Source organism: Eulemur rufifrons, chromosome 1 (assembly GCF_041146395.1).
Source record: "Eulemur rufifrons isolate Redbay chromosome 1, OSU_ERuf_1, whole genome shotgun sequence".
Classification (NCBI taxonomy): domain Eukaryota; kingdom Metazoa; phylum Chordata; class Mammalia; order Primates; family Lemuridae; genus Eulemur; species Eulemur rufifrons.
Window position 1 is genome coordinate 28,622,456 of NC_090983.1, and position 13,259 is coordinate 28,635,714.

The 13,259-nt window shown below is 36.9% G+C and overlaps 1 protein-coding gene and 1 pseudogene across 4 annotated transcripts in view; one reads left to right on the plus strand and one right to left on the minus strand.

Annotated features, from left to right (window-relative positions):
• Positions 1–13,259, minus strand: part of PARD3B (par-3 family cell polarity regulator beta) — a 957,311-nt gene that overhangs the window by 859,561 nt on the left and 84,491 nt on the right. The gene's annotated exons all lie outside the window — the stretch shown is intronic.
• Positions 6,516–7,488, plus strand: LOC138383293 (density-regulated protein pseudogene; annotated as a pseudogene).

Consider the following 13,259-nt stretch of genomic DNA (forward strand, 5'->3'; position numbering starts at 1 on the left):
GTGGATATAAAACACACTGCCTTAGTCATCATGGCAGGAGAAATTATCTGTAGAAAGCCCAAATCCCCGAATTAGCCAAAATGGCAGAATAGTCCAACGTCATTGCATTCAGTTTTCCTCCCCAGCAGAGCTCTTTGTTACCGGGTAACCAGAGTTACCCACGATGGTGCTCAAGGACCCTCACTCAGGAATACTCTGGAAAGGAAGACTCCATTCACCCATAATACTAGGAATGAATTCAGGTTCCAGGTCAAAGCTAGAATATAACCCCTTTTATTCAAGAACCTATGTTAGATTGCCATAACACTTTCTTGCTCTCACAGTTTTCCTCAGCCTAGATATACATCACCTTGCCTTCCTTACATGAAGGGAATTGGAGGAACGCAAGTACCCCTCCCCCCCCACCATAAGTTAGCCAAAAGTAGGGTCTCGGGGAAGTGCTCACCTTTCTTTCTCAAAACTTTACATCTTACAAGATTATCCTCCCATCAGAGCTTTGCTGCAGACTGGGTAAAGATGGCCACACAATAAAGAAATGCTAGTCTTCAAATGCAGTGAAGATATAGTAGCCCATGAATACACAAAAAGGATTATTTATTACAGAGGTTTGTAAACTGGGGTCCTCAATGAGCTTCAGGGGTTCACGAAGTCTTGAATTGTCTGTGTATATGCACACTCATAAATGTACATTTTATCTGATGAGAGAATGTGTACCTGTCATCAGATTCTCAAACTTTCTCCCAAAATTTAAGAACCAGTGCGTGAGGGCAAATTAGTACCAGACATCAGGTCCCCTTGAATGAATAATCCAGTAATCTTTTTTTTTTAAGACTGATCTAAAGCTGAAATAGACCTTGAGAGGTTATGCTAAGAGTTTGGAAGCCATATAAAGCAACATATTGCTGTGACAGATGTTCATCAAAAACACATCATGTTTACAACTGCACAAGTTGCTTTCATACTTCAAAAGCAGATCTAACTGAAAGTGTTAAGATAGCCTTATTTTTTGCAATAGCAATTTTTCTTTCTTATCTTCCCAAACACTCACATACACAAGAGTAAAAAAAAATAAGGAGACCTTTTTTGGGGGAGTGGTGGTTTAAGACTCACACATTCAAAACAGACAAGAAAGCAGACAAACACTGCTAATGACATGATCATTACAACAATTTTGAAGTTATCCATGGAAAATGGTGTGACAAAAAACTAGTTTCCAGAATACATTTAAAAAAAAAAAAACCTTTCAAAACTCAATAATAAGGCAAACAGACCAATAAAACAATGGACAAAAGATTTGAACAAACACTTTAAAGAACATGTTCAACACCACTTGACATCACAAGTGTCAGCAAGGATGTGGAACTAGCATGTCTATGCATTGCTGGTGAGAATGTAAAATGATACAACCACTGTGGAAAATGATCTAGAATTGTCTTATAAAGTTAAATATATGCTTGTCACACAACCCATAATTTTCACTACTAAGTATTTACCCAAGAGAAATGAAACACATCTAAAAATAAATTTATGCATAAATATTCATAACACCTATATTAACAATAGCAAAAAACTGGAAACTGAAATGTGGTATATCCAACAAAGGAATACCACTGGTAGATATCCAATGATGGCTATATTGGAAATATACACATTTGTCAAAACTCAAAAGGTACACTTAAAATGGTGCATTTTATTCTATGTGAATGAATTATACCTAAATAAATTTTAAAAGTAAATTGTATTAATAGTTATAAAGAAAAGATTAAATTATCATTATTGACCAATGTATTCAGTACCTATAGTTTATATGGTTGTGAATGTAATTTTAAAGATGCATTCAAAACTGGAGAAGCAGCAGCATTTTCCCGAACACCTGCATAAACTCAAAAATCACTTTGAAGCTTAAAGAGGCACATTTTCCTGCACATTTAATAAGAAAGTCAGTCATACTAATGGGTAGTCATGTTATCCATATATCTACATATACACACAAAAACTACCCTTCAAGAAGTATAATTATATTAATACTAATACTCATATATAAAGCTCAAAATACTAATAAATATAAGGCAAAGTAATGTGAAAGTAGACTCCAGGTTTATATTATAATGCTATGTGTTAGCACCCAAAGTTTAATATCTCCCTTAGGTAAGATCTTCTGCCTTCTTCTTAGTTACATTATTTGTTCTTTTTAATGTTTTACAACTTTTAAATATTTTGGCACTCTCACCCCTTCAAAAAGATATAATTTAGCACTATGTATATATTGTATTTAATTACCCACTGCATTTTCTATCCCTGCTCCTCTTAAAGAAAATTCTGAGGACGGCAGTCCATAAAAATATTTAAATTATACTTCTAAAATGTGTTCAAATTACTATTGGATATTGAGTATGATCATAGTGTAGCACTCCATGGTAGTTTAGAGACAGTGCAATATGCAATTTTTCTTCCAGTTTCATTACACACATCTTAATATGAAGCCAACATTGTTTCAGTGAATTAGAAATGACAAGGAATGAAAAAAAAATTCCAAATTAAAAAAGGTATAAACCACATAGAAAAGACATTGATAAATTTAAAGTAAACCTCTCATCATAAAATATAAACAAGCCACAAAATAAGAGAATACATGTTTAACACAACAATATCCTAAGGACAGAAATCTTGAATAATATAATGAAAACTCAAACAAAAAAAAAAAAACAGACAATTCAATAGAAAAAGACTTGAACAAAAAAAACTATAGAAAAAAATGGCCAATAAACATATGAAGAGGTAGTCAATTCCTGCTGTTTACCTGGAAAATACAAATTAAAACTACAATGACATACCACTGCACACACATTCCAATAGCAAAAGTAATAAATCAAATAGTTTTCAACTTATGATGGTTTGACTTACAGTTTTGACTTTATAATGGTGAGAAAGCAATATGCATTGGGCTGAAATTGTACTTTGAATTTTGATCTTTTCCAAGGCTGGTGTTATGTAGTATGATACTCTTACATGAGATATTCAACGTTTTATTATAAATAGGCTTTGTGTTAGATAATTTTGTCAGCTGTAGGCTAATGTAAATATTCTGAGAGCATTTAAAGTAGGCTAGACTAAGCTATGATGTTCTCTAGGTTAGGTTCACTGAATGTATTTTTAACTTATTATATTTTTAATTTACAATGGGCTTACTAGGACATAAATCCATTGTAAGTCAAGGAGCATCTGTGATATTAAGTGTAGACCAGGACATGGAGGAACTAGAAATCTCATGATGGAAATGTGAACTGGCACAACTAATTTGCAAGACTATTTTCATTATCTGGTGAAGTTGAAAATGAGCATAACCTGATGAATCCATTGGTATACATGTGTGAGAATGTTCACTGCAGCCTTGTTCACTATAGCCCCAAATTAGAAACAACACAAATGGTCATCAAGAGAATAGATAAGTTTCATATGTTAATATGATAAAATTTCATACAACTATGAAAACTAAAAAACTACAGCTTCATGCCATAACATGGAAGAATCTCACCTTGTTGAATGAAAGCATTCAGACAATATGCACTGTACGAGTACATTCATATACAGTTCAAAGAACATGTGCAACTAAACTAAAATGTTTAGAGTCTTATATCTAGGTAGAAATAAAAAAAAAAAAAAGAAATAACCACCATAAAATTCAGAATAGTGCCTATTCCTCTACAGTAGGGGACAAAGATTTCAGCAGCAGCACTTACTTGAGAACTCCTGGTGTGCAAGTAACATTCTAGTTTTTGATGAGGGAAGTAGTTATTCAGGTATAGAAATGTACATTTTATAAATTTATAGTTTTTCTTCAAACTATACATGCTTTATGCATGTATGTATGATGTTTTTTTTTTGTTTTTTTTTTGAGACAGAGTCTCACTCTGTTGCCCAGGCTAGAGTGAGTGCCATGGCATCAGCCTAGCTCACAGCAACCTCAAACTCCTGAGCTCAAGCGATCCTCCTGTCTCAGCCTCCCGAGTAGCTGGGACTACAGGCATGCACCACCATGCCCGGCTAATTTTTTCTATATATATTTTTAGCTGTCCATATAATTTCTTTCTATTTTTAGTAGAGATGGGGTCTCGCTCTTGCTCAGGCTGGTCTCGAACTCCTGAGCTCAAACGATCCGCCCACCTCGGCCTCCCAGAGTGCTAGGATTACAGGCGTGAGCCACCGCGCCCGGCCAGATGTTAATTTTAAAACACGTTTAAATGAAGAAACTTATACCAAAATCAAATATACCAAGAAACCCAGAACGGTAAGTTGACTAACAAACAAATCAGTGCTTTGGCTAAAACCAGAAAGCATCCTTAAAGAAGAAGGAAGAGAGAGATTTTATTACAGTCATATCCAATAATAAAATTCACTGAAAAAGCCATGAAAAGACATTGATTATCCAGATACAGTATCTCAAAAATACTATGCTTCCATGTCAAGAAAGCAAATAAAAAACATGGGAAAAGTATTTTCTTCAGATGTTTCTGGAATTTGAAATTGTCCTCTTTTGATGTTTAGTGCAATGTATTTGACTCTAGTTAACCAAAGAAGTGCAATGATCACTCTGTATTTTTGCATCTAAATAATTTAGTCAGGATTTAAGAAATACTTAGGTAGTAAAGTGCTCTCACAAAAATGGATTACTAACATGAGTCTGAGGGAGTTAACACCAAAAGTTGTCTGTTAACTTACAGGCTGATGAACAGTAATATTCACAAGCAGAAGTTTAAGAGTCCCAGAGTTGGAATACACAGGTATTAATAAATTCCTTAACTCACATGTCACACTAAGCAAAAGTGCAGGTTGTTGTCAAAGAAACCCACAGAGCTGAAAATTTTTTTTTCCTTCATATAATTAGTGAACTGCATAAGGAAGAAAATATAAAGGTATGAATATTTTTCTCAAATAATTTTAGTTACCAAAAGAATCAGTTAAAAAAAAATGTAAGTCATTGCCTAAATTCTGCACAGACCTGTCAATAAACACACTTCATCTTTTTTCTTTTTCTAATAAATTATCATGCTTGAGAAATTGCATATTTTATATCACAGGGACTGAGGTTTCCCCAGTGTTTATTTAGTACAGTGAAGCAAATACTGTAGAGCCAATGAAGTGAGTAATGCTCAGTTTGCTCAAATCTCAGCCTCAGTGACAGAGAATGGGTGGTCGTCAAATACACAAAATGACTTTTCTCCATTTACATTCTCACAGCTTTAATATCAAATAAAAATTCTCTAGGACTCCTTCAATAATCTAAAAGCACCAGAACTTCTGTATAAATCCTGCTAACCCACCCAAGATTTTAAAAATATGCTTGGTCAACAATTTTCACCAAGTATCTCTATCTTAGGGAAGCAGCAACAAAGAGCAAAAACATAATTTTACTGGTTCCCAATATTTAAAAGGTTTTTCAGATCTGTTGTTTATATTCCCTAATTCTTTGAAGCATTTTGTTTATCATGAGACTATACAGCAAATGCATGCAGACCCAACTCTTCCCATGAATTATAGTATCATGTACAATAAACCTCATTTGGTACTCAGTATATTCTAGTATTTTTTAAATGGTATGTTCTTAAGGGAAAAAACTTTACCCTAAGAATAATCCTATGGGACACACACACACTTTTTATTAATAAATTAGTATATATTAATGTCAAATTAAAATATTTTAAAATTTAAAATTATTCTAACCACCTAACTGGGGGAAAATTTCTAATTCTGAAAAAGACAACATATTTTGCATTTATTGTTAAAACAGTCAATGGAATTATTTTTCACTTTCAGTTAACATAATAATATGTTAATAAGAGTCTATTTTGGTACATAAAAAAAGATTGTCAAGACCACACATGAAGGTAAAGTGATCAGCAAGACTGAGATATACATGTGCGTGCACACATGCACTCAACCAAGATTATTTGCTGGAATGTGTACCATGCACTCAGGGTAACAAAATAAAGAAATGATTGGCCCTGTCCTCAAGAAACTTCCCATCCCTAAGTAGAGAAATGTGTCCAGATAGAAACATAAGACATTTGAAAAATAAGCATCCAAAAGACATAATTTCTACTTTAGAGGAGGTGTAACTTGGCTGGGTTTGAAGAGTGGGCAAAGGTCACTGGGCAAGGAGAACTATCAAGGCATTCTAGGTGGGATGGGATGTGTGACCAAAGGAATGGAGAAAGGGACAAGTACCCTGCAGAGGACAAACAAGTCCATCACTGTTACTGAAGTAGAGAATTCTCACAGGTGGCAGGAGATCGGGAAGACTACTAAGGGTGGTAGTCCGCCAACATCCAGACATTCAACACTGAAAGGCCTTCCACATCTTCCCCTCGGTCAGGCTTTATTTTTTTTAATGTTGTATATTTAGATTAACTTTGGGGGGACTAGTCACCAACCTTGAGTTTTATGTGAAGCATTTTATATATAAACTTTTGCTGGGGAATATGTCCAAAAGAATTTGCAATTCCTGAGAGGCGCTCTCAGGCGGCCCTGGCCGGGGAAGAGGAGTTGCATGTGTCGCTTCAGCTGGGGATAGCGGCGGGAGCGGAGGCGGCGGGACTTGTGCGACCGCCTGGGTTTATGAAATGGCTGCTGACATTTCTGAATCCAGTGGGGCTGATTCCAAAGGCGACCCAAGGAACAGTGCCAAGTCAGATGCCGATTACCCACTTCGAGTCCTTTATTGTGGAGTGCATTCCTTACCAACAGAGTACTGTGAATATATGCCTGATGTTGCTAAATGTAGACAATGGTTAGAGAAGAATTTTCCAAAAGAGTTTGCAAAACTTACTGTAGAAAATTCACCCAAACAAGAAACTGGAATTAGTGAGGGTCAAGGAACAGCAGGGGAAGAGGAGGAGAAGAAAAAACAAAAGAGAGGTGGAAGGGGTCAAATAAAACAAAAAAAGAAGACTGTCCCACAGAAGGTTACCATAGCCAAAATCCCCAGAGCAAAGAAGAAATACGTGACGAGAGTATGTGGCCTTGCAACTTTCGAAATTGATCTTAAAGAAGCACAAAGATTTTTTGCTCAGAAATTCTCCTGTGGTGCCTCAGTAACAGGGGAGGATGAAATTATCATTCAGGGAGACTTTACAGATGACATAATTGATGTCATTCAGGAAAAGTGGCCAGAGGTAGATGATGACAGCATTGAAGATCTTGGAGAAGTAAAGAAGTGATTTTGAAAATTTGTTTGTATTTAATGACCTGAACTGAAAGTTGATACGGCCAAAGGGGGAGAGGCCTTTTAAATATATATATATATTTATCCTACAGTAAAACTGTAGAGCACCCTCATCCTTGGCGTTTTCACTGTTCTGTACAAGGCTGCTTGTTTTTTTATTGCCAAAGTCTAATAAACAGGGGAGACTGTCATGCTTATGCATGAGATAGAATTTAGTCAAATAAAAAATTTTGGTCATTTGGTACTGACTTTTATCCTTCTCTCTTTTTAACTTTTTATTTTTGGAAAACTCTGTAGAGTTTTTGTGGGAAGCATTTCTGTTGATTATTTTACTGATTAAAGCTAAGCGATTTTTTTAAAATTTGGCTTCCTCACCAGTAATATGTCTCCTTGCTTCTTTGGTGTGATAGTTTTGAGCTGGGTGAGAATCTAACAGATTTATGGTTGAAGTTGCTTCCTTGTTACCAGGTCCACTTTGTGGGCATAACAACATACTCTTGCGAGGAGTTGTTCAAGCTGTTCTGGAGAGTCTTTGGTAAAGTATATTAAAAGCCTTAAAATCATGTGCACTGTATGACCCAGTAAGCCACTTCTTTGACGTTATCCTAAAGAAATAGTCAATCTTGCTTAAAACTTAATGAATGAAGGTGTTCATCACAATGTTATTTTTAATATCAAAACTGCAAATGATATAAATGAACAATTGGGAAATGGTTAAAGAGGTGATGGTGCATCACGTGATAGAATATTATGTATATGTTTAAAATTCATATTTTCTAAGAATATGTTTGGTAATGGAAACATGGAAACATGTTTGGTAATGTTAAATGGGGACGGACCCAAATCCATTTTAGATAGTCATTATCATTATTCTGAGTGGAAGGCCATTCAGAGGGGCTGGGAGTTCTTGTTCTAGCTATAAGTAATGTGAGTAAAATTCTGCTAACCAATTAAAAATAATATAAACCCATGATCACTGTATGGTCTGGAAAGTAACAATTGAAACATATGTTTCTCACAAGAGATTAACTGACAACTTTAGTGGATGCATTAAATAAATTTAATCTTTGTCAGGTGCTGCAAATTGAAAAGACGACTTGCGGTATTTTAAATTGCTATAGACACCTTTAAGAAACTTAGAATGTATGAAACCATTGTTTATTGCCATGCAAATTACAATCTTGAAGAATGTTTTTTAAATAAAGTCTTGGAAAAATGTGTAATAAAGATACAAAATTTAAAAATTCTGCATTAACTGTGAATTCTAAATAGGATTATCTGGTGAAACACATTTATCCATCAAGACCATTTGGTGTATGTTAATGTATGTATTTCATTGGTGCTGGGAGATGCCTGTATCAAAACATGTGACTTCATGTAACGTTTCTTAATGTTCACAGTTCTTAGAATGCAGTTTCAATCCATAGATAACTGGCAATGGATGTTACTGCAGGAAAATGCAGGATTAAAATTGTCCTTGTGATAAAAAAAAAAAAAAAAAAAAAAAGAATTTGCAATTCCTAACCTGAATAAGTAGGCAATTAGCAGTATCCTTTGCAACTTCAAGTTATCTAGGGAGTCAAATTCACAGAAAGATAACCAGTTCTATTTTAGACATGCTGTATCTGAGGTGGTGGTGAGATAGTCAAGCAAAAATGTCCAGCAAGCGTTTGGAGAAGAGCGATAAAGTCCAGGACAGGGCTGGGGCAGTCATTACAAGGAATTGCTGGACATCTATGGGCAGGTAGGATGTAATCATATCTTCTATAGAAGAATACTGGGATGACCTTTTTGTTACACCAGGTAGAATATATTTCTCAGTCTCCTAATAAAAGGATGCATGTTTTGATAGCAACAGCCTCATATACATGTCCTTATGCCACAATGGGGAGGAGTCAGAAATGTTCCTAGTATCATGACACCAACACCAAAGAGTTTTCTATATAATCTTGGTGCTGAACTGGCAATGTTCTCTGTGATGATGTCCATTTAAATCACTCGGAAAAGTATACATCATTAAATTCCTATGTACACAGCTAATAAAAAGAAACACACTGACCAACTTCCAATTTATGCGATGGCCTCAGAGAAAACCAAACCTGAGCACCATGTTGCCTGCTCTGATATTCTAGTGCCACTGCTCCCCTCCAGGTTTGGTCCAATGGCTTCGGTCTGGGCCATTACGCCAGGGCCCAAGTGGACTCTGCTGCAGAAAACCACGTACCAGTAGATACTCGAATAGAAACAAGCTCAGGTGGAATCACATATGGCTTTCTATATACACAACAGAGAGGTTCGGAGGATGAAATGGGCCGATGCCAGTCCCATACATACAAGTTCCCTCCTAAAGCCTCATTCACTGTTAGGTTTATGTTTAAACCAACTTAATTTCTAAATAAGGCAAAGTATATCCTTAAGCCTCCAGGCTATTTTTTTCCTGAGGTACTTTTATGATTCCCTCCTTGCTTCTCAGTATTTCTAAATAGAAGAACAGAAGTCCTTTTGTGAATATTCTTTTTGATTTAAAGTTTTCTTTTTCAGGTTCTACAAAGAACTGCCATCCCTAAAAGGAGAATTTTATTAGACATCAGTTTTGTTTTGAAGTACAATGGAAGCTGATTTCTTAGAAATTCAAACATTGGAAAAATCATTGTGACAACTGGTACTAAGCACACTTATTTTCAGTATTCTAAACACTGGAATAGTTCCCAAAGAATGGATTTTATTGCTGTAATTACAAAGTAGTGATAATTATATATGGAAGTGTTGTTAAAACCAAGAGCATGAATTACAACCATGGTGTGTTCAAACACAACTGCAGGCCTGACGTACGGAGTAAACAGACGCACAAAGAGACTCGACTTCCTCTCCAAAAAAGGGCTAGTATAGGCATTTTAACTACTTTGATCCAGTTTTTATTTACAATAACCATGAACTATAAATATAACACTAACTTGCATAAAAAGTTTTATCTTATTTTTTGGCAAAAAGACCAAGTGCTTTTCAATGTAAATAAATATATAACTCACCTATCCACACTAGTCCCTCACGTGAACCCTTAGCCCCAGCTAGACTCTTTTACTCTTTATCCTTAAAACATATTTTGAATAGTCCTCTATTTGGACTGAATCGTATCAGTTCTTAAAAGCTGCAACCAAATGCCTGCTCCTCCTTCCTTCCCATGGCCACAGAGAGCTCCCTGGTCTCTGAATTCATGCTGCACTGAGCCCGTGCTGCCTGTATTGTCATTTAAATACACTTTCTTCCTAGATAGCTGTATCTACACACACACACACACACACAAATCCCCCACACACACACACACAAGCAAGGCCCATGGCTCTTGCTTCATTAGCTACCCTACCACAGTGCCTCATGCTTTGTAGATGCTTAATGAACATTCACTAACTGACAAAAATTCAAACACCTGTCTTGGTGTGGCTCATTTTATCAAAAAAGGTGACCCAGTAGCACAGTCAGGGTCCTGGCAAGAAGAGATGGCCTACTCCAACTGGGTTATTAAAGACAATTTAATAAAGGGGCTATTTATACAAAGTGTGGGCAAAGTTTATGAAAACCAGAAAGGGACGATGCAATATGCCAGGTCTAGTCACAGCAAAAATTTACCACTTCCTCTGCCCCTGGCCTGAAGGGACAAGGAAAGGGAGCAGTTACCAGAATGCGAGCGAGGGATTCCTGACAGGAGATGTGGCCCTGGGTAAAGAGATGGCAGCAGAGCCGGCAGGGAGGGAGGGAGGGAGGACAATGACTACCCCACCCACCCTTCCCCTTTGCCCTGTGTGTCCTCTATCGGGACACCTCCCATGCTGAGCAGCACCGGGCGCCAGAGCAAGGGAACCTGCTGATGCTTCCTGAGGGGTCACCACCCTTTCTGGACATGGGTGTGAAGAGACGGGGTGAGGAATACATCGGGAAGGACAGGAAGAAGACACAGAGCTCAGGTTGAATTAAACTGAAGGCCCTGGATTCAGACAACTTGTGCCCCCATCTCATATCCACCACTGGGGCGATACATAACAACAAATCCTCCAGTATCAATTTTCTCATCTGATAAATAAAAACAACAACAGTACGTATCTTTCAAAAATCATCGACAGAATTAATTTGATTACATAGTCATCCCTCAGTATCTGCAGGAGATTGCCTGACAGATACTAAAATCCACAGATGCCCAAGTCCCTGATATAAAACGGTGTCATATTTTCATATAACCTATACACATCTTTCCATATACTTGAAATCATTTCTAGCTTATAATACCTAATATAAATTCCATGTAAATAGTTGTTATAGTATGTTGTTCAGAGACTAACGACAAAAAAGTCTGTGCATATTAAATACAGAGGCAGCCATCCATTTTTTCCCCCAAGTATTTTCTATCCACAATTGGTTGAATGTGCAGATGCAGAACCCATGAATACACAGGGTCAACTGTATAGATAACAACAGTATTTACTACAGTGCCTGGTACAGATTCAGCACCTGAACAAAAGCTATTAATAACTATAGCAATAGTTATTTTCTTTTTCATTAAAATCATGCTTTCCTAAAAATTTTATTCCAGAAATCCTGATCTTTGTGTTCTCCCCCACCTTCCACAATAAATGCTTATATGAATCAGACTTGAACCATAAGACTGTATTTGGAATGCTCTCCTCCAACCTTTACCCCAAAAAGAAAAGGATTTGCTAACTGCTGTTTCCCCAACTTCTGGGCCCTACACAGCTTGGTCCTTGGCTGCCCCCTGCCCACTCCAGCTGCAGTTCCCAGGGTAGTGTGGGCACCAAGTTGTCAGTGCCAGCAGGCTGGGATTTACTGAGATTTAGAATTTACTGATTATAAAACCAGCTTCAGTAGACTTAAAAGACACTTACCCAGGACATAAAGCTAATGAGCCCCCAAGTCAGGGCTGGACACCTGGCCCGGGAAGAAACCAAAGGCCTAATAAAGAGGAGCCAAGTAAGTCCTAGAATTAAAGGATGATTCTGTCAAGCTGCAAAGGGGTCTGAAATTCTACAAAACAAGCTGTTATGAACTATGTGTCATTTTCATCAAATTATAGGCTGAATATCGTATGATAAAGCATTAAAAAATATATATACTAAACACGAGGTACAATAAATGCATAGTCATTTCAAAGCTTCCAAAAAATCTTGGCATAGTTTCTGAAGACATAGCCTATACAATAATGAAATGGTTCAACCTTACATCCCAGGTATCTTTTTTAATTGGTAATCTATAAAATGTTCTTACCATAGTCTTGAATGGCTGAAACCAGTATCATTCCAAAGTCCAGTTTACTCTAAATAACAAAATTACACTTAGCTAAAGGCAGCTTAAACATACAGAGAGCAGTACTACTCAACACGTGAAAATCATTCACCATATCACAGTGCTAGATTACAGTTCTCTCATTCTTTATCTGCACACAGCCGCACTCCCTCATTCAAACACTGCAGGACCTAATGACTACAACATGAAGGAGCAGACGGTATCTACGAAATCACTTTAATAAACTTGTAGGGTTGCTAGTCAATGCCGGTTCTTTACTGATTCTCTGCGGAATTATAAACTACTACTTTCATACTGGCCTAATATTCAGTAGGTTCCTGACTATGAAACCGGGTTACATCTTCAGTCAAGTATACAAGTCACAATCTGTTCTTCATAAACCTAGAGAACATTTCTTGTTGCTGTTTCAATTCTTCCATAAGAAATGCACGGTTTGATTGCTAAGGGTCTAACTTTATTGTTTTTAAAACCTAGTCACAGGTTTATTATTCCTTAACAGAGGACACTGGAACTTTTACATCTTAGGGACAGTTTCTTATCAGGGATAACGCCAAAAGAAACTGGGAAATGCATTTCAGTTTTACTTTGCCACCCTCGCAGCCCTCACCTCCCCTGCCAGGCTCTTCCGTTACCCCACATCTATCCATCATCTCTCCTCTATGCCCCACTGCAGCACAAGGTGCGGCGTCCTTTCCAGAAGCCAAACCAAAGCACCTTCCAAAGC